Source organism: Taudactylus pleione, unplaced genomic scaffold (genome assembly GCF_031769625.1).
Source record: "Taudactylus pleione unplaced genomic scaffold, aTauple2 ptg000145l, whole genome shotgun sequence".
Lineage (NCBI taxonomy): Eukaryota > Metazoa > Chordata > Amphibia > Anura > Myobatrachidae > Taudactylus > Taudactylus pleione.
The window spans coordinates 6182261-6188260 of record NW_028284547.1 but is presented as its reverse complement, the minus strand read 5'-3'; the positions used below and the strand labels follow the sequence as shown (position 1 = coordinate 6188260).

The following is a 6000-nucleotide window of genomic DNA, read 5'->3' as shown; positions in this document are numbered from 1 at the left end:
AAGCATTACAACATGTCACATCACCATATCTATAAAAAACTTATACTCAAGTTATACCAAACCTACTGCCCTTCTATTGCACCAATCAATCGACAGATATTGATATATTGTTTATCATGCAGTCATTACCCATTCACAAAATCTCATTATGTAGCAGCACACTGATATAAACATTAATACACTAGATGAAAAAGTGTAAGCCCATACTTTCATATAGCCCTTTAGGTGACAAAGTGCCAAGTCTATGAATCCACTGTGCCTCATAACAAAGTAGTTTACCTCCACAATCACCTCTATGAATTGACTCCAGGACATGGTCAATCAAAATAAACCGCAAAGTAGCTAAACCATGTCCTACATTTAAAAAGTGCCTAGCCACCGTTTGGTCGCTACGGCCTTTTTCAAAAAGCCAATTTGATGGCAGACCAATGTAAAGCCATCCTTTCCCGAATGGTATGCTCAACCTTGCCCACACAGCTGAGTCCACATGGACAGGTGATCAGGTAAATTACAAATTTTGTTAAACATGTAAGCCTATGTCTAATTGACAGGCACTTCCCACTATGTGGGTGCCTGAATTCAGTACCCGTATTCATGTAATGACACGTGAGGCAGTTAAGACACCTGAAACAACCCAACTTAAGGGACAAAAAATTGGACACAGCCGGCACCCTAGAATCTAAACCAGTGACAACAGTTTTCATAACAAAATCTTTAATAATACATCGCCTAGTATAACATGTCATAATCTAAGTGCATCATCCCATTGCACAATAAGCCACAGACTCTTAGCTACCCTGCTTATCTCTTTGCTAATTAGGTTAAAATGATTCACCCACAGTAACTTTTTCAGTTTCAGGTCTCGCATGTTTATGTAAGAGCTGTTCTCTAGGAATGGACATCACACGCTTTTTAGCCTTAACCAATGCATCATATCTATAACCTCTTGTTAGAAAATACTTGATCATCTTATCAATATGTTCTTCAGCTACTCCTGTATCACTACAGATGCATTTAGCCTGCAAAAACTGAGAATATGGTAATCCATATTTGCATGACTTAGGGTGAAAACTGCTTGCATGTAGCAGCGTGTTCCTATCTGTGGGTTTTTGAAATAATGAGATTTTCAATTTTCCATCCACAAGATTAATATCCACATCAAGGAAGGTGACTCTGTGGGCATCTATATTATACGTGAATTTTAAGGGGCTAGTTGTAGCATTATGGCTCAACATAAAATCCACAAATTGTTGCTTGGTACCTGACCAGATCACAAAAAGGACATCTATGTATCTACAGTATGCTTTTATGCACCCTTGCTGAAAAAGATCTTACATTCATCCACCAACATATATGTATTAGCATATGATGGGGCCACACTGGACCCCATTGCACAACCATGAATTTGTAGGAAAAACTTCCCATCATACAAAAAGTAATTATGCGTAAGAATCATATACCGCAATTCAATCAGCAACTCCACACTAGGTCCTCTATATAACTCATTGTCAACCACTAAAGCACGAACTGCTGCAAAGCCATCCTCATGGGGAATAATGGTATATAGATTTGAGATATGGATGCTACAAAAAAAATATTTACCAGGTATGTCTATAATCTCAATAAGCTTATTAAGAAAAGCTGTTGTATCTAACAAATAGCCAGGACTATTGATAATACAAGGCTGTAGCAAAGCATCAAGATACATTGAGACAGCCTGAAATAATGAACCCCTTGCTGCAATAATGGGCCTTCCTGGTGGACATGTAATACTCTTGTGCAGTTTAGGCAGTGAATAGAAAAAGGGAACAGTTGGGTGAGCAGGGATCAAAGCCATCATCAATTCCTCAGTGATAATACCTTTTTGCACAGCTGTTATTAGCAAATAGGTTAATTCCTTACAAAATTTAACTGTAGGATCCCCAGAAAGAGATCTGTAAACTAAATTATCTGCAAGCTGTCTTTCCACTTTAGTTTTATATACAAACAAATCCTGTACCATGATTGTCCCGCCTTTATCAGTGGGGCGAATCATGATATCAGTATACCGAGACAGATCATGCAGGACCAAACGTTCAAGTTTGCTTAAATTGTTGTAAGGAGCATATTTAGTATTACACATTGAATTTTTCAAAGACTCAATACAAGTGCTAAGCATATGGGAAAAAGTATGTATAGAAGAGTTATTAGACTGTGGTTCAAAAGTACTCCTCTTTTGCAGCTTCTTTAGCTGACTAGGAATATAAGACCCCATCTTTTCACTCACATCATCACTAGTCTTGGTTTCTTTAAAATGTTCCTGAAATTTCAACTGTCGATTCAATTTGTATTTCTCAACCTCTCCTTGTAAATTATTAAATTGAGCTGTGGGGATGAAAAACAAATCCCTGCTTAACACTTCAATCTCAATGTTGGTCAATTGGTGTGAGTAAAGATTAAATACTAGTGTCTCCACTGCAATAGGGGTCTGCCGACTCTCCCTCTGCCTTTTCCTCTGTCCACCCCTTCTTTTATATCGCCAACACCGCTTGTGGCACTGTGCCAAGTCAGAACCCCTAATGGGAGTGCAGTTGTCTCTGAATGTCTTGTTATCTGACTGTCAGATTCACTAGTAGATGGTACCTCCTGTGAAGAATCAGTATGGCCATCCAAACACTGCATCCGTCTCCATTAGTAATGGCCACATTCAAATTGCCCCCATTCCCTAGTACCTGTTCCTATCCAATGATAGACCCAGTTTTGTTCATAGTCCATATTGATCTTATCAAGCTTTTTATTTTTAATGGCAATGAGGTCATGCTTGTATACTGACACCTGGCTAGTCAATTTATCCATCCAATTGGATGATAAGTCATTTACAAATGCTTCCTTATGAGCAGCTTTGAATATATTGATCTTTTCTTTTATCAGTGATAACTCCCTGGATGATTCCTCAATCACTAACAACATCAAATAGAAGCTGCACTTATTCAAAACTATAATCCATCTTTTGCAGAAGGAAACATTGAATTTACCAATTTTGGGAGAAATGCGCACCCTGAAACCTCTTGGAATGTGCTTTGATTTTTGGTAATCACTTAGTGAGATTCCATGATACAAAAAATCAATTTCTCTCTGATTGAGATGAATCCAATTTTATAAAGCAGCTCCAAAGGATCTGTCTCAGTTTCATCAATCAGCAGACATTCATAGAAAATTGATTTGGCCTCAGATTCTCAAAAACTTAGTATAGTTCGCTGTGTCTGAATGGCCAGATTCACATTCTCCATCCCTTCACCCAAAGCGTGAAGCTCTGCCATGATTGACAACAAGCTATAAAACCAACAATGTGTAGTGTCCAGACAGAGAGATAACACAAAAGCTGGGTGCTATAGCCCAGAGCAATGCAAGTCTGCTGTATAAGCCGCAATGCTCAAATACAGTCACTCATGTAGGGAGCACTCCCAATATTGAATGTAGTAGATGTCAGTACCCTCCTAGGAATCCCTCTGGAATGGATCTGATAAATAAACCACAGACAGGCGGCACTCGATATAAACTTCACTCACACAGCGGTAATATGAGTCAATGTTTCAAGACTATTTTATTGTCTCATTTTCAGGATAACAACATTACAAAAAACACTGACCTTATATCCCTTAACAATCACCATGTTGACTGCCGGGGAGCGGGAATGCCAATGGATGCTCACCAGCAGCATCATTATCTGCGGCCCGCTACCATGGCAACCAATAATATACACAAAAGAAAAACATGTATCAAAAAATGCTAGATCGAAATAATGCAAGATATCAAAAAGCATATATACCATTATTCCCAATGAGGAGGGCCTTGCAGCGGGTGATGCTTTAGTGATTGAAAATGAGCTATATAAAGGACCTAGTGTGGAGTTGCTGATTGAATTTCTGGAAATGATTCTTACATTACACTCTTACATAGATGACCTTTTTGTGATCTGGTCAGGTACCAAGCAACAATTTGTGGATTTTATGTTGAGCCATAATGCTACAACTAGCCCCATAAAATTAATGTATAATATAGATGCCCACAGAGTCACTTCCTTGATGTGGAAATTAATCTTGTGGATGGAAAATTGAAAACTACATTATTTCAAAAACCCACAGATAGTAACACACTGCTACATGTGAGCAGTTTTCACCCTAAGTCATGCAAATATGGATTACCATATTCTCAGTTTTTGTGGGCTAAATGCATCTGTAGTGATAAAGGGGTAGCTGAAGAACATATTGATAAGATGATCAAGAATTTTCTAACAAGAGGTTATAGTTATGATGCATTGGTTAAGGCTAAAAAGCGTGCGATGTCCATTCCTAGAGAACAGCTCTTATACAAACATGCGAGACCTGAAACTGAAAAAAAAGTTACTGTGGGTGAATCATTTTAACCTAATTAGCAAAGAGATCAGCAAGGTACCTAAGAGTCTGTAGCCTATTGTGCAATGGGATGATGCACTTAGATTAAGTGAGACACGGATTATGCCTTGTTATACTAGGCGATGTAATATTAAAGATTTTGTTATGAAAACTGTTGTTACTGGTTTAGATTCTAGGTGCCGGCTGTGTCCAATTTTATGTCCCTTAAGTTAGGTTGTTTCAGGTGTCTTAACTGCCTCACATGTCATTACATGAATACGGGTACTGAATTTCATTCACCCACATAGTGGGAAGTGCCTGTCTATTAGACATAGGCTTACATGTTTAACAAAATTTGTAATTTACCTGATCACCTGTCCATGTGGACTCAGCTATGTGGGCAAGACTGAGCATATAATTCGTGGAAAGTATGGCTTTACTTTGGCTGCCATCAAATTGGCTTTTGAAAAAAACCATAGTGACCAACCAGTGGCTAGGCATTTTTTAAATGTAGGACATGGTTTAGCTACTTTGCGGTTTATTTTGATTGACCATGTCCCGGAGTCAATTCGTAGAGGTGATTGTGCAGATAATTTGCTTCATTGTGAGGCACAGTGGATTCATAGACTTGGCACTTTGTCACCTCAGGCACAACACCAACATTTATACTCACATATCTCCACGTGCAAACCAGACTGTGCGCCATCCAGGGTCGGGTCTCCCGCTGATGACGTCTATGTGTCTGGTAATATTTTCTTCTATACCAGATACATAGACGACATTTTCTTAATTTGGACAGGCACAGAGCCACAATTTATTGAATTAGTTGAGAATCATAACAAATTGGCTAGTCCGATTAAATTCACATTTAACATCGATAAGATCAGTGTGAATTATTTGGATGTTAAATTGAGGCTGTATGATGACACATTGATTACAGAATTGTTTAGTAAACCTACAGATAGGAATAAATTTTTGCACTTTAATAGCTGCCACCCTAGATCATTAAAATATGGTTTGCCTTTTTCACAATTTCTATGTGCCCGTAGAATATGTAGTGATGAGTATTCAGCTCTAAAATAAATAGACCTTATGAGTACCAAATTTCTGGCAAGGGGTACTTTAGAACAAGCCAAGACTAGAGCCTTGTCAATTCCCAGGTCTGACCTGCTTAGGTCTGATAGGATTAAAAACAAAGATGAGTCGAGGATACCATGGGTTAATCATTTTCATACCCAGAGTAACATTATCAGTCAATCATCTAAGAGATTGTCGCCGATTGTCAGTACGGATCCTGACCTTAACTTACATAAGACTAGGATAATGCCCTGTTACACCAGGGGGCGTAATTTATGTAACTGGTTAGTTAAAACTGATATCAACAGAATGAAGACTGATTGTTCTTGTGAGTTTTTATGTCCTAAATTGGGATGTTTTAGATGCCTTGATTGACTGATTTGCCGTTCTTTGACGGTGGGCAAAAATTTCTGCCATGCCTATAGTGGCTATAGGTATAAGATTTATCATCGTTTAACATGTACAACTAAGTTTGTTGTATATGTGATTACATGCCCTTGTGGCTTGATCTGCGTCGGTAAGATGGATAGGACACTTAGAGAACGTATGG

General features: G+C 38.4%; 1 pseudogene; it reads right to left on the bottom strand.

Moving 5' to 3' along the window:
• Positions 1-1306: 1306 nt before the first annotated feature.
• Positions 1307-6000, bottom strand: part of LOC148522661 (uncharacterized) — a 117674-nt pseudogene continuing 112980 nt past the window's right edge.